Source organism: Anser cygnoides, chromosome 5 (genome assembly GCF_040182565.1).
Source record: "Anser cygnoides isolate HZ-2024a breed goose chromosome 5, Taihu_goose_T2T_genome, whole genome shotgun sequence".
In the NCBI taxonomy this organism is placed as follows: Eukaryota; Metazoa; Chordata; class Aves; order Anseriformes; family Anatidae; genus Anser; species Anser cygnoides.
Genome location: NC_089877.1, coordinates 14,828,488 through 14,845,460, shown reverse-complemented (window position 1 = coordinate 14,845,460; position 16,973 = coordinate 14,828,488). Strand labels below are relative to the sequence as shown.

The following is a 16,973-nucleotide window of genomic DNA, read 5'->3' as shown; positions in this document are numbered from 1 at the left end:
CATTAATGGATTATGGACAGCTTTTAGCATGCAAGCCAAAAATTTTCCTTCACAGATAAGTAAATTTGAAAGGAGACTTTTGTCCTTCCTTGATAACATGAATAAATGTTATTAACTATCATGTTTATTTAAGTCCCAGTCAATCTCACTTGGAGTGAGCAGGTAGCCAACATATTTGTGACAGTAATTTGCTGATACAATCTCTTATCTAGCCATGAAGAGGACGAGTACTGCACTTGGAAATGGACTATGTAAATTCACTCACTTTACATTTCAACAACAAAAATAAATAAATAGATAGGTATTTACTTGCTCATTTAGTATCAAATGGCAAGTGGGGAGGAGAAGGAAATGGGAATTCACTTAACCAGTGACTGAGAACAAATATGTCTTTACTCCCTCCCATTAGGAATTTATATATATTGATAAGATCGCTCTTTTGTGTCTGGGTATTATTGACTTAGGCCAGACACAGACCAATGTTCAGTTCAAGGTCAATGCTGGAAGAAAAGGAATATATAGTTGTGATTGGAATCAGGCTGTGACATGAAGTCAAGTGAAGGGGTAATCTACTAGAAATGTTGTTCCCCAAGAATTCATCCTCTCGCTAATGGTAAGGGGTCCTTGTCTCATGCCTCAAGATTTCGTTTTAGTTTTAGGCTAAAAGTCTGGGTTAGGAGACAAAGCATTAAGCTGCAGTTGGATGTGGCTGGAAAGAAGCTGCCAAGGGATGAGGGAGATGTAAGGTCTTCAGAGAATTTATTTTTATTCTGATAACATCCCCCCCCCAAAAAAAAAAAAAAAGACCTCCAGATTAATTCTCAAATCCACTTTATGACCCTCTCCCTCCTTAACAGTTATGTTGTATAGTATAATTACATAATTACCTCAAGAGACACTGGAAAAACAGTCTGATCAAGAACTTTCGTTTCCTCGTATCTCTTTTCTCCTCAGGCTGGTTATCCTCTTGGTCAGAATATGGGTGGTATTTATAGCATGTGATGCCTCCTGTTAGTAGGTAACAAGAATTAAAAAATCAAATTAATGAAAGGTACAGAAGCATACACTCACATGTACATGAAAACTTACTCCTTTAGTAAACTGGTGACATTAGAATACAGTCAAATACAGGCTGACTAGAGCATTCCCTTAACCTTAAAAACAGAGAAGATCTGTATCATGTTAAAAATAAATAAATACATAAATAAGGAGAGCACAATTGGGCAGTTAGTACCAAAGTAGAAGACAATATAAAGCATTGCTCAAGTTTGAAGTGTGCAGACAGTATCAGATGCAGGGGTACCAATAATTATGTTGAAATAAAGTTTTATTCAGGTTACAGGTACTCAATAGACAAGTTTTTTTCTTTCCTATACAATACATTAATTTTAACAAAAAATTTAGCAGATTCCCCAAAATAGATGTGTTTTTTTTTCCTTTAGTCTCTTTATCCATGCTGTCTATCTGATATTTAGTCTTTGTAAATAAATCAACAGTTCATAGTAGCATCAGAAATTTTTGTCCCATTGATTTCCCATAGCAATGAAGTGCCATATTAGCTCAAGGTGAAGAAGTTAATAGTATGAGAACAACAGAGTAATAGTGGAGGAATTATGCACCCAACTGCACATATAAGTTTGAAATTTTATCTTTGTGTTCTTGTGATATTGTATTTTGAGAGCAAATCAAAAATTGTTAACATCTAAGAATATTGAATTATCTACTTATTGATAAAATCGGCATCCTTAAACATGTTTGTGTATGAAATGAGTATGAATGATACAAAATATTGTTTACTAGCATCAGTTGAATTTCCTAATCTTTTGCGCATTTTTTTTTTCTGTTGTTGCTTTTCCTCCCTCTATGATACAACTTCAGATGAAAGGGTGGGATAGAGAAGGAGAGCGTGTCTTAATATAGGCACAAATATCCTGAATCAGAGCATATGTGTCATGGCTACATCCTCCCTCTGAAAGTGTCTAAAATGAAAGACAACAAAAGCTTTCATATTCATAATATATCTATTAACAATGGAGTGCTTCTTTGGGACATAGCTCCAGATTTATATTTATAGGTTAAAACATGAGTTCAGCAATGTAAAAAAACAATCTTGTTGCTGACTAAAAAGAATGTGCCCATGCCACCGTGTTACCTCACACTCAAGTTTGCACAGAAGTCTATATTATCCAGTTATTTACACTGCAATATTAGCTTGAAAAACAGCTTAAATTTAGGAGATCCCAGACTGATAAAGAACTGTCAAATCCCAACTCCTGAAACCTACTAGGCAAACTAGCCAGAAAACTCCATCTTGACTGGTCGGACAGTAGCCACATGCTGCTATTCCTACAGCTGGGGCAACATTTAGCAGAGATGAAAGTTCTAATTTGAAAATTTTGCTCCCACTGTTGGTAGTTCCAACAGATGAGTTGAAGTGACCAAGCAGATTTTGATAGACCTGAACTCATCTGTTCAAAAGTGTAAAACAGAAAACAATTTTGTTATACTCTAAGTGCAGCTAGTTTTAAGACATAAGGTTTATAAATTTAATATCAAAGTACATTAATCAGCCAGAGGCAAAATTTCTACTGGATATTTGATAATGAGTTTCTTTTCTAGTAATTCGTAACATTTGTTGACTTTTTGGCAATTGTTGATCACTAAACTGATGCTTTTATGGAGCTATCACTCATAACCCCATGATCGCACTCCTAAGTAGTAATGGTCAGGTCTAAATCCATCATTTAACACATGAAGATAAGGCTTTTTTTTTTTTTTATGTTATTTGATATTTATCTATACTGAATTCCATTTCTTATTTTATTCTCTACCGAGTTTTATAAAATCTGTTTATCTAGTCTTGTGAAGATAGTCTTCATCTACACTATTCTGAAAATCTAGTGTCAGGAGCAAAGTTAGTCACCCTACCATTCTTTGTCCTTTCCCAAATCACTTACAAATACATAGAAAATACTGTTAAGCCTCTCTAAATCAGTATTCTTTGTACAAAACAATACACAGTATTCTCACAAAAGCGTACATACACAGCAATAAGATAAGGAATGATTCTTTGAATATTCTTCCAAAATTCAGCAGTTTACCATCTGGGAACTTTTGCAACTAGAGATGGAGATTCTTTATTTAGAAGTTCCAGATGGATTTTTCTTCCATGTATTTGTTTTCCGAATCTATATAAATTTTAACCATCCACAGATTTCCTTAACAAGACCAGGGTGTAATCATTTTTCCACCTTGGACAAAAGACATTAAAAAAACAACCCCAAAATTAGTCAAATTTTGTCTTTCTGTTTCTGAGCAAAGAATAGCAACTGACAGGTTTTTTTGTTGTTGTTGTTGTTGCTTTCCCTTTATCACTTTAAATGATGCATTGAAGTAATAAACCTTTTGGATCTTTCACTAGTGCAAATCCAAACTGGATTTTGGTCAGTTAAATTAAACCACTGTCTATCCTGTCTCATTACAGCAGAAAGCATTTGTTTCAATACATTTTTTTCCATACATTCTTGTTTTGATTGTCTCTCTATACATTTCAGAATGAGGAAAACAGTCCTTGTTATACTATAATTTGACATTATATAGACAATCACTGATAGTAAGGGACAACCAATGTTCAACTCCAGTGCATGTGTTAGGTTACAGGAATGAGCATGACACATAGGCATATGTGTGACTATAACCACTGTAATATGGAATTTCAGCTCAATGAAGTAACCACAGGAATTCACAAAAGGCAGAATAAATCCCTGTATTTTCCTTGCAGCTTCTAGTAGCTTCAACACTGATGAAAACAAAATGGAAGGATCCATAAGTGCTAGGCTTTATCACTACAGCCAAATTATGCATGATCTGATCTCTGATCCTATGCTCAACTGATTCTGTTTTACTTTCAGTAATTATGATTTATTGTCATTGTGTCAGAGAAAAGCACTGAATGCTGATAACTTTGTGAACATTGTTGGCTGATTACATTTCACTGTAAACAATAGCTTCCAAACGTGTAAGAACTGGGTGTGATCACCCTGTAGACAGCAGAGACAAAATGCAGTTTAGGAACCCTTGAAATGTGCTCTGTTCTTAGCAATCCTGGAGTATTCACCCAGTAAAATGGAGATCAGATGAGAAATAGTACTAAATAGATGCAACTGACTTTGGTGACATATACACTAATGCTCCAAGAGTGGCAAGCAGAGCAGCCAACTTAACTGTGAGTGTCAGAAAACAATTAAATTTGCTATTGTACTCTTCTTGGCTGGAACAGACTTAATTTTCATCATAGTCTCCATGTTTTGGATTTGTGGGAAAAAAAATGGTGTTGATAACACATTGATGATTTAGTTATTGCTGAGCAGTGCTTATACAGGGTCAAGGTGTTTGGTTTCTCACACTGCCCCACCAGGGAGAGAAAGGAGGATGAAGGGGGACATGTTCAGACTGATGGTGTTTGTCTTCCCAAGAAACCATTAAGCGTGATGAGCCCTTCTTTCCTGGAAATGGCTGAACATCTACCTGCTGATGGGAAATGGTGAAATTATTTTGGTTTGCTAGTGCTTCCAGCTTTTGTTTCACTTATTAAACTCCCTTTATCTCAATCCACAGTTTTCTCACTTTTACCTGTCTGATTCTCTTCCCTATCCCACTGGAGATGAGTGAGCAAGTGGCTGTGTGGTACTTAGCTGCCTGCCAGAGTTAATCCACAACAAGAGGTTTCTTGAAAGAAGCACAGAAGCTTAATACCTCAGTAAAGTGGGAATCCACACAATATTGGACCATGGTAAAACAAGTTGTTCCTAAAAATTATCAGTAGTAAAATACATAATATTGACATATACATTTTTGTTTCATAAGTTAACAGGCAATAAAGCGAGTGAGGCAGTTCAAGTCTCTCTTACAGAGACTGCAGTAAAGTATCAGCAAAAATTGAATTTAAAAAGTCCTTGCATTAAAATATGTAGTACATCTATTATGCATTATGCAGGCATTTTTCAAAACAGGAAAGCTATCAGCATACTTGTTATGTTCCGGACTATTATTCTTACTGTGAATCATGAATACTGTGATTAAGTGTCTTGCCAACAACTTGCAGAATACACGGGTCTGTTTACATCTTACAAATGGAGACCTTTTTTACTTTCTTCTTTACATTTTACCACCCTTCTTCATGTCAGTTAAACTGCAAGATTAGACTTATGGATCTGTAATTTACCAGTATTTCTTAGCATTATGTAAAAGTTTTGTTCCATTTTTCCCAACACGTCTGGCCAATGATCCAGGATATCTTCACTGGAATTCCTGGCAGGATTTTTTCATAAAATACTCCATAACAAGGAAATTTCAAAATCAAGTGTTCTTTGGAGACCTCAGAGTCTCCAAGCCCTCATTAAATTGTCATTTATACAATATGCTTGCAAGCCACCGGGGTCATTTTGTGAAGGTACATCACAAAGGGAAAGCAGTAAATCTCAGTAAATATTTCACAACTGTCGCTGGCAATTAAAATTTTAAATGGCATCTTCTCTGCATAGCTTATACAATGAGATTCAAAAGGCAACTGCAGGTTCACCCAGATAAAATGAGTGAACTTCTGTTCTGTATTATTTCATACTGAGAGAAAAAAACATACGTTAAATTGGAATACAATATGCCATGTTGTGGTACCCCACCATGTAGTAAAAAAAAAAAAAAAAAATCTACAGTGTTCTTTTGGCTATGAGGGTTATATACTTTTAGGAACTCATTTCATTTCAAATATACTGAATTATTTTATCATAAAATAATTCAGAGAGTGAAAATCTATTTTCTTTCTTGCTTTTTGAGAAATTCGGTCTCTGTTGCTGTGGTTTCTCTCTCTTGCTGTGAAAGACCTTCACTGAATTCAGTCTAGACAATCTCTTCAGTGTTTCCATTTTCCATTAGACTGGAAACAGGATTATATGATATTTCCACACAGTTTTAGAAGTTTTCAATCCACCAGTCATGCTGACAATTGTTTTGCAGGAACATCGTAAGTCACATCAGAGTCTCCGGAGACAGAGGTTTTTTGTTCTTCTTCCTTCTAGCCTTCCCTTGCCTTGCCTTGCCTTCCCTTTCTTTTTCTTTTCTTCTTTTTAAAGTACTTTTGTTCCTTATACGTCTGACACTTAAAAACACTATAGAGAGGTACATTAATGTAGCTCAGCATCACTACAGAAACAAGATAACCTTTGTATCCAATAATTTTGTATACAAATACTTCTAAACTATTAGCTAATTCTCGTATCTTCTGTGAAATCTAAAGACATTTAAAGTATCATTTTGAAAAATAGGGAAAATAGGGTGGAAATTCTGGAAATGGTTTAGCAAGGGTAAGAAAGGGTAGTAAAAAAACTACTGTCACATATATGTGGATGAATATATGAAAGATGAAATTATCTTAATTTTATTACTAAAAATCGTAAAGCTACAGATGAGCTTTTACATTCCTAGTGAAGACAATCCACCCATTATTTATTCTAGATAATATATTACTTTTTTTCTTATATAGGGACCATTTGTTAACTGCTGTCACTGCATATTACCTTACTACATCAGTAGCCCATGTGAATTAGTAAAAAACAGCTACGTAGCAAGCAAGAATGTGAGGAAGACAAGTTCAAAATTTGCTTTTTATTGTATAAATTTAGAAAAATAAATAATCAAGTAAGGCAGTCACAAAATTACCTGCATATGTCTTGAAAGTCTTAGGAGAACTTATAAATGAAGATCACTGACATATATGAACAGAAAAAATATACACTTAAGAGTAATTAAGTATTCCATAGGGACCATTTCTAAGATGACCCACGTGCAAATTGTGTATTTCCCATCATAAACATATCTATTTAAACAAACCCATTAAATCCTCAGAGCACATAAATTTAAAAAGTTAAATTAAAATTTACTTTTTCATCATTTTTTAAATAGTAATGTTGTAATCAAGAGCTTCCTAGCCTTTTTTAATGTGTTGCTTGATTGTGTAGTTATCTTACTCTGAAATAGCAAAAAAAAAAAATGTATTTTTTTTCTAACACTATCAAGGTTATGAAATAATAATGCTGCATCATTTTTAATTACAGGTAATGTTAATAAATCTTGGGTCTTCCTCTCTGTTGTTGTCATAGGAAAGTCCATCATGCATATGAGAAAGGGAAGAAGGTATTTTGGTGTGCAACTGAACAGTTAGAAGCTTCTCAAGATGTGAATGTTAAACAGAAACCTACAGTTATCAGAGAACTGGCTGCAACATCGAAATGAAACAACTGCTTTTTCATACAGCTCCATTGCATGCTATTAGCTTCACTTACATGATTCATTACATATATATGTGCTCCTAGCAGCAGTGCTAGATTGTGGCCATATTTTTGGAAAAGCAATCAGACCTTGTATTAAAGATCATGAAACAATGCCATGAAATTATATTTTTCATGCTATCTTTATGATCACAAGCACCTAAGACTCTTTATAATTTTTTTGAAGATCCATTTTAGAGTCAATACACTCTTTTAATATTCCTGCCACAAACTTTGAAAAACACTGAGGAAGCAAAAGGGGACAGGCAGAAGAAAAGGAAGCACAAGTTCCCATAAACAATGTTCTAGTTTTTACAGTCCTGTCTCAGAGGAGTAATGACACATACTCATAAATGTAATACATAACTATGTATCTTTGACACATCAGAGATAACACAGTGGGCTCCCTTCAACTTACTCTGTGCATCAAACTGCACTACAAGCACATGGTACAGAGAACAGATGTGTCCTGGGTTCCAGTTGTGGTGAACCCCAGTGACTGATACAGGCTTAAGTGTCTTGAAAAATGATACTTCACTCGGATAGATCTGCAGAGAATGTTGAAAAACACTGTTACAAAAAATCTTGAAACAAACAAAAGCACTGGAAAACAGAGGATATTTCTCAGTAGAGATAATGAAGGATTTCTTTTTAAATTATGATGGAAATGCACAACTGCCCAGAAAGCGCAGTAGACTTGAACCATTAGCACCTGTTGAACTACAAGACACAAAAAATTCAGGAGAGCAGTTTAAATGTGGTCATCAAACCACAGTAGTTTAGCATTTGCTACTTGCAAGATTATTTAAACTGGTTTGACCCTTAGTTGTTGAAAAACTTGATTAACTGAGTCTAGTTGCAAAAAAAAAAAAATGGAGAAAATTGGTGAAACTAGGAAGTTTTACTTCAGTTTAGCACAAAAATGCATAGACTTCAAGGGCATCTGAGAGCCAAGTGCAAGGCTAACACATATGCAGGGACTATTTCTTAGTTGTGTTTCTCTGTGGTCTTTCTTTATGCAAAGAATTCTGTGAAGTGGATAATCATTGCTACTTTTGCTTGCCTTTGAGCACTTACAAAAATTACTTTGTAATTACAAGCGGTGAGTTAACCCTGGCAGAAGAGAATCAGAGGGGTAAAAGTAAGAAAACTGGCCAAAAACTGCTGCCAAAACATGGCGCCATACAGATGACTATGATGAAAATTAACTCTGTCCCAGCCAAGACCAGTACAATTCCCCACTTTGTTGAGGTGTTAAACTTCAGTGTTCATTTCAAAACATCTTGGTTCCTCCTCCTTTCTATCCAACCATTCTGGAGATGCTGTTCTGTGTTACCAAAGCAAACAGGATCACAATAAAATAAATAAATAAATAAATAAATAAATCAGAAAAATAGAATGGATAAATAAGAATAGATAAATAAAACTGTAGTGCTAACATAACACTTCAATAATAGTTTTAAAACAACAACATATGCCAAACAAATATATTTTTTAATCCAAACTTTTATAAACTAAACCAACTGTGTTTACTGTTATAGAATCAATACACTTTTGAAATGTAAACGGATCGGGCTACATGAAGTTTTGTAAATTAAGGGAATGATGTTATACTAGGTCAATATATATGCAAACATACTCTGAATATAGTACAGTTTGTAATAGCAGTCACTCACAGCGTCTGATCATTAATGTCACAGAAACTACTTTGAAAACACTAGTGATGAGAGACTGAAATGCAAAACATGATTTATAAGGTTAAATGACAAATTTATATCTCAAATAGAACATATTGTATATGAAAACAAGACAGTCATCACAGATAGGTTTTTGGCCCATGACACTTTGTGACCAAGACCTGAGGGAACAGGTGTCCCTCTCAGCTGCTACAAATCTTCCAACTCAGTCAGGTCACTTTCAACAGCCCTTTCCTTTAGTTCTTCAGATGGTGATGATTGAGAATTCAAGCAAACATCACCAGAGGTGAGAACCCAATGGGTCCCAGAAGATGGAAACTCTGTCAGCAAAATGAAAAGTCTATAATGTTTTTTTTTTTTTTTTCACAAAATGGCTGGTGTCCCTGTCTCTGTAAGATACTGAACAACAAATACAGGTGAGACTAGTTAATGCCTAGACCTACACACTTCTGTCTTAAAGTGAAATCCCTTGCTGGACTGGATCTGTAGAATTAAAACTGAAAGATTCAACAATACAACAATCATCAATTCATAAGGGCAGCTACCAGCAAAGTAAATATATGACTTTTCAAAATACCATTGCATGGAGCAACAGAAAAGGCTTTGTCCCCCCCTGCTCTCCAATGCAATCTCAGAATCAACACACACAAACCATCAGGAAACAAGCCCTGCTGGTCTCACACTTTATTTAGTGAAGGAAAAATTACACATCCCTTTCCAATAAACTTTTTTTGTTTCCTTCATCCTTGTAGTTCCCTTTTTCTGTCCTCTGCAAGACTGCAGGCTACCCACTCGTGACTGAGGGGACCCAGCTGCCCACGATGGCACCCCAGCAGGGGAAGGAGGGCCAGAGGTCTGTGCACCCAGTGGGGATGTGTGGCAGACATGAGCCAACTGTACTCAAACACCTAGGAGAGCCAAGCATCTGGGGAAGAAAAAGCCAGGAGCTTTGTCCGACACCACTTCTCCTTAGAAGCGCTGTTCCTTCAGCAAGCCAGGAGCTCCTGGTCCAAGCCGGGACCACAAGGTAGCCAGCAGCAGCCCCTGACAGACCACCCTGCAGCCTCCTTGTACCTGACAAGCATGTGTCACACAAGGGGCAAAGAGCTGGTACCAGACACCCCTCACAAACCTGCCTTCTCCATCTGTCTCTCCCCACAGTCCCTGTCAGGTACGACGCAGGCTTCACAGGCAGCGTCTCCCTTGGGGCAACACACCTCAGCAGCTGTGGGACGAACCTTCGCGAGGGTCCTCAGCGCTGCCCCCAGGCTGTGGCCGCCTGCCGTGGCCGGACGGGCGCTCAAGAACCGGGCTCAGCTGTCGCGGACCCGGCCGCTGGCATCGGGGGGGGGAGAACGCGAGAACAAAGGGGGAAAGCGCCGCCGCCTGGACGGGGCGGACGGCGACGGGACGAGACGGGACGGGACGGGGCGAGTTGGGATGAGATGAGATGCGATGGGATGGACAGGGCGCGGCGCGTGAGCGCTGAGGGCCGTTGGCACGGCGCGAGAGGGCTGGGGACGCCATCTTAGGGTCGGTCCTCTCAGTAAGCGCGGCAGCGCCCTGCCCTGCTGCTGGCCCACCTGGGAGGCGCTTTAGGCGCCTTGGGGCTCAGGGGACATCAGTGCTGGGGCTGCCTCCCGGTTCCTGCACAAAGGGGAAGCAGCTTTTGGACACCCTGTCCTGCAGGGGACAGATCTACCTGCCTGCAAGCCCCACTAGGGACCGTTGTCAGGGATGTTACAGAGAGGCTGGTGAGGCTTGGCTAGACCTTGAACTTCAGCTTTGCCCCTCTTATGTGTGGCCACCACTGCTGCCAGGGTTAACGTGGAATATATCTAGAGACTGTAGGAGTGAGATGAAGGGCAGGTGGCCTGGTGGCACCCTTTTCAGTCCCCTACGTGAAGGCAAAATTTGAAATGGAAGTGAGTGTATCCAGCTGGTCAGCACCAGGCTACTTGGGTGGTGTCGCAGGCAAACTTTCTGAGGAACAAGGACTACTTGGTAGGCAAAGAAGTGGTCAAACTGGCTTACTAACCTACCGAAGAGGACTTTGTATATGCCAGGGGATGGGAACCATGATCTGAAGATGAGCGAGGGAACAAAGGACTAGAGGCACAGCATGACATGGCAGGCTTTCACACATCTGTTGTAAAAGCGGCACAGTTCAGGACAGATTTCAAATGGCTGCACACTAATATGCATAGCACATGGACTGTCTTTATTAATGACCTGGATGATGGGATGAAATGTATCTTCAGCAAGTTTGTGCATGACTTAAAAATGGGGGAGCCACTGCTATTCAGAGCAACCTGGACAAGCTAGATAAATGAACTGACAGGAACTTCACAAAGTTTAGTGAAAGCAGGTATGAAGTCCTGCTCCTGGGGAAAAAAAAAAAAAAAAACTCTGTGCAACTGTGCAGGCTGGGGCTGACTGAAGCAGAAAAGGACCTGGGTGTCCTGGTGGACAGCTGAACGTGAACCAGCAGTGCATCCTGGCAGCAAAGACCAAGAAGTGCAGAGAAGAGATCTTTCCATTCAGCAATCTCAGCAATCAAGACAATGCCTTGAGTGCTGTATCTGGTTTTTGGTTCCTTGAGACGCTGTGCTACATTGTGCATCTTCACACATGACAACAACTGCATGCTTTGATGCTTTGTTCAAAGATATTTTTGAAAGAGAAAACTGGGTCATTGGAATGCTGTAACTAAGACTGACCTTGAACATAGGAGGACAAGACTGACCCAGTGGCAGACCTGACAAGATATGTGACAAGACACTTGTCACACAGTGAATGCAGCAGTGGCAACTGGAGATGCAGCCTGTTGTCTCCAGGACCACTGAGGAGAGTTTGGCTCTGGATGGCTGTTTTTGAAGCTTGATGGTGCAGACATGTGGCACACAAAGGCAGACAGATGGTAAGTGTGGCGTGCAGAAGGGTGTTCACATTGAGTGGGCACAGTAGCTTCCGGAATATGTTCTCAGCCAGTAATGTCGAGCACTCTTCAGTATAGATGTAGCAAATAGATTTTAGAAGGGGCTAGCTAAGAACAGCAAGGATGCACACTGCTCCAGGGTAATTGGTTGGAGGAAACAGCAGTTATTCCCTGAAGTATACCACAAGAACAGTATAGATTTAGCCAGAAGGATACAAAAATATTTCATATATCTATGACCCAGGCCGAGATTGATTATTCTTTCATCTGGGTTACATAAAAAAAATTAACATGAGCATTTTGGTATTTCACATTGTTTCTCCAGGATTTTATAATTCCTGATGTCATTATATTATGTATATATGGTTATTTTTAATTTTCTTCATTGCCTCTTTTAATCTCATAAAAAATGTCTTTAGATCTTTTGGGAAAATCTCTTTAGATCCCAAATCCTGCTTGGATCTAAACATTTTTTTAATCCATTTTTCCATTCTGGGTTAAAAATATTAGCATCAGTGTTAAAAAAAAAAAGTCAGCTTGACTTGAATTTCTCCTTTCCCCAGTATATCAACAGTTACTGTCATTTGGAGATCAAAGCTTTTACTAATATCACATTGAATTTCTGTGATACATTTAATCCAGATTGAAACTAAAATTCGCTTTGGAATATATGCTATCATTTTCAGAAATAAATGAGTTTTAATTGGGGGCATTATTTCAGGTCCCAGAATGTCCCTTAAAGAAGCAAGAAACATCATCTGTATAATCCATAACTTAATTCACCAAGAAAAATGAATATATATAGTCCTCATTGCAATATTTACTAAATGCACTAAAAAGACTAACGATGTTAAGAAGGAAAAGGAAAGATATAATTGGAAGTTTCTTTTGACCAATCTTTCTCTTAAGAAAGCACCATCAGAGCAATCATAAAAGGATGAGTTCAAAGTTAGTGAAAGGTACCCTGAATTTTTTTTTTTGCAAGTTGCAGTATAATTATTTGTATTCATTTAAATAAAATGCCTTTTTGACCCTGGGGAAATAATTAGACAGGGTTTCACTGACTAGGCTTCTTCTGGGAAAAGTCCTCCTAATTTCTCTTGCTTTACAAATCAATGCAGCAGGTCCTGGTTGGGCAGCTGTAGTTGAAGAAGAATGATGTTGATTATAAATTACCTTTTTTTTTATTTTTATCTATGTTTATTTTAATCAATTCAGAAAGTGCATCTGGTAAGTGTTTGTAAGAGACCCAGAGAATGACAGGTCTGTAGTTTGACAGAACAGATATTAAGAAACTTACTTCACTAGAAGATTATTTTTTCAATTGGTTGAAAATTAACTGTTTTTGAAATATATATATATATATTTTACTGGGAAAACATCAAAAAAGCCAAAAACTGCAATAAAAATATTTTTATTTTCCAGAAAATTAAAAAATATATTTGTTTCAGATTTCCAGGCTTTCATAAAATATTAAAGAAATTTATATTTTCAGCTAAATTTAAAAAATCTGTGTTTTTCCCATTTTGAGGAACAAAATGTGTTGGAAAGTGTTGGAAACTAAGTGCTGGAACTAACAATTGGAAACCACTATTGGAAACCTTGATATCTTTAAATGTGATTAGCCTAATTTAAACTCCAAATGCTATGTGTGAGATACAATGAAATCTATATAAACCATTACTGTTCAAAATCCAGTCTCTGAAGTGAAGCATCAGAACTAAGAGATACAAATGAGGCAAAGGTCACACAGTATCGATTCAACAGACTAACTTTGCTGCTCTAGTTAAATAACCAGTGTAGATTTATCTGAGAATCAAGAATAATTCTATTTTGGTATGTTCTTTGGGATCTTTGACTCAATACATAGGCTTTATCCACAAATCAGAAAGACCACTCATATTATTAGCAGTATCAGACTGAATGTTTTCCTATATCTTGAAAGGTAAGAGGATATATAAATCAAACTGGTCGCATATTACTCAAGGTTGTCAGCAACATCTTGCCTTAGCTGGAGAACATACCTAGAGCATTCAATAGGATTGTAGAATCAAGTGAATAAAGCAAGAATAAATTACAAACAATCAAGTAATCTTAACCGAAAGACTGGGAAGACTAACATATTTTCAGAACAACGAATCAACCCCACAATCAAAATTACAGTATAAAGAGTCTTGGTGACCCAGGTCAATTAATGCATAAGAAGTTGTATATTATATATTGAAGATGAGAACCAGCTGACATTGTCAAGAAGGATAGAATAGGGAAAATACTGTTGAACAATTTAGTTCAACTCTTCCAGGTAAACTGTGACAACAGATATACCCCAACACCCCCCTCTCCATAGAACTGCCATCGACATTATGCCATGCACACTTTCAAAGTCTTTACATTGTTAGCTTTTTAAGATTTGAGTATTAGGGTAAAGTTGTTGTTACTAATGAATTCTTTCTATTGTAATATCTTAATAAGATTTTTTTTCTGTACATAAACTTGAAATCTGTTTATGCTTTTCAGTTCTTTCTTCCTCTCCCCCCTTGCAGGTAAATAAAACAACAATGAATATGTAAAATGTGGTAGTCATGGCAATGGGAATATATGTATTAAGTGGTTCTGGCAACTTGAAATGTATTAGCTAAAGTAATAATCAAGTGCTGTTGTTTTAAACTTGACAGATTTCTGGCTCTAAGTTTTCTCTAACAGACTATAATTTCAAAGAGAACCCTGCTATAGTTGACGGAAACTTGTTCTTTAGATTGCTATAAAATCAAACTGTGAGGAATGAAGTTCTGGTTCTTTTTGGTATCAGGAGTATGTAGCGATTGTCTACTATTGTAGACTATTGTCTAATATTGCTTAGTATCATATTCTGAAACTGTAAATGAGCAAAAAAAAATGTATACATACTTTATCATCTATTTCAGTATTCTACTCCAGTAATAGCTCTTTGGAGAAGGAATAATGACAAAGTTCTACACATTTGGTAGACTTTTTTTTTTTTTTTTTTCTGAATTGTGCCTGAAATTGTGCCAGGTAACTGAACATGTGGCATAAAAATAATTTTCAAAATTGCATCTATCCATTTTTCCCTTGCAGTAGTAGATGGCCAAAGAAGTAGAACCAGTTGCATATTCCATGACACTATGATCCAAACGTTTATCCAAATTATAAGGCTACATTATGATGGAGTCCTGAGATTTCCCACCAAACTGAAACATCCTTCCAAAATCTATGAGTCTGTTAAGACATCCATCGTGTTGAATTTCAAAGTAAGAGCTAAATTCATTAGGTAAAACACATTCTTAACATCCTGGACTATCACCCTTCTTGCAATGAATGAGTCTTTTGTCATACCTGAAGAAAACAAAACTGAAACTTTAGCCCATTCCTGGATTTTTGTTTGAAAAGTAAATTATACTGAAGAACTTGATTTTATTTTCAAGGATGTTAAAGGATCATTTCATCATTAGCCATACAAAATGGGTTATGATTTAAGATTAGATTTCTGCCCTCTCTTAGTCTGCTGTTGACCTTAAAATTGTCCTTTGCTCTACAACAGACACAGCCTACTCACTTGATTGAGAAATAATATTGTAGCATGGCCTTCAAAACAGGAGAACATCAGCAGATTAGAATGACTCAAAAGGGTCAGCTTGTGGATGGTTAGCCTGAGCATTTCAAAGTAAAGTCCTTGCTTATTAAAAGCCTTCACTCTTAAGTAAGTTCCTTAGTACAAAGCTTTTGAATTGTATACATAGTACATCATACAAGTTTTTTCTTAAGATACTTTGTAAGCTCTGCTTTATAAATTGAGTCACTTTTTCTGCTGTTTGCATGTAAATATATATTTTTTTTTATTATTCATTTTTATCATCCACGTAGAGTGAATTTTAGAGAGTACAGACTTCATGGAATTTCTAACAGAGAGGTTCATGATATTCCATCCATTAAGAGGCTTTTGCATTCAAGGAGTTTTAAATAAACACCTAGAAGAAATAAAGTTTCAGGACTAAAAAGATGCTTTGCAACTTGACTTGTTGCAAAGTCAACAAGTTCCCTGCTTCAGTCTGTCCTCTAACCTTGGAAAGCTTTGGGCTCTCTCTGTGCCTGTCAAATGCTATCGGATATTGTGTGAAAAAGCTAATACGACAGTTACTCCAACTGCTTTGTCTTTGCTTTAACTGCATCCTTCCATGAGTGTTCATAATGGTTCATCTCCATCAGGGCTCTAGAAACCAATTGGTCTGTGAAATACGTGTTTTTTGAACTAGCATATAGATTTGAATTCCACTTCAATAACTACATCTGGGTACAAACGTATGGAAAACATCCATATATATATGCACACATACATGCCACATTCTAGCAAATGAATCCACTGTGACTTTAGCGAAATTTAGCTCAATCTTAGTTTCTCCCTACCTGTCTGGAGTAGTAGAGTTCACGTACCTGACAGAAGAACTGAAACTGTTCTCCAGTTTGACTGAGATATGATCCAAAGAGGATAGTTGTCACAAAGCTTTCAGAGTGCTCTGAATTTGTAATAGATGAAGAAAGGACAAGGGAACGTGTAGGAACTCTGTGAATAGATGGCATTATATGGAAGAAATTATGTTGAAGAAAAAGAAAAAAAAAAGATGTAGTGGCTTCAATTTTTAGTGAAATGCAAAAATGTAGGAAGACTTGCATAATGCAGAATTTGTAATAGAGATAAGAACATTTAGTCTTGATATTACTGCTAATGGAGAATCCGTGTTGTCTACCCAGAAAAAGTACGTTATTGCAAGGCATATGAGGGAAATCAGTGAAGAGTGATTTTGCACCTTGTACTTGTGCTGTATTTTTACCACAGAGGCCTTTAAAGCTTTCATCCAAATGTACATTTATAGTTTTAATAGCTTAAGTAAAGATACAAATAAAATAATTGGAAATGTTTCCTAAAAACACCTGCATAGTATTTTCTTTCTGTATTGTTCCTTCCTCTTAAAACTTCCTAGTTTTTATCTTTTTCAA

At 37.0% G+C, this 16,973-nt stretch overlaps 1 protein-coding gene across 9 annotated transcripts in view; it reads right to left on the bottom strand.

Annotated features, from left to right (window-relative positions):
• The window catches only part of LRRC4C (leucine rich repeat containing 4C), a 741,859-nt gene extending 731,455 nt beyond the window's left edge, over nt 1-10,404 (bottom strand). For 6 of the 9 annotated variants that reach the window (XR_010831629.1, XM_066997152.1, XM_066997156.1 and 3 more), the window contains exons 1-2: nt 10,155-10,373; nt 888-1,008 (exon numbers count right to left, since the gene is read on the bottom strand). The gene's annotated coding sequence lies outside the window, so the exon portion shown is untranslated. Of the gene's footprint in view, nt 1-887; nt 1,009-7,743; nt 7,866-10,154 lie in introns of those variants that run through there. The other 3 variants (XM_066997157.1, XM_066997151.1, XM_066997155.1) reach the window with 3 other exon arrangements.
• Between the last annotated feature and the right edge of the window lie 6,569 nt (nt 10,405-16,973).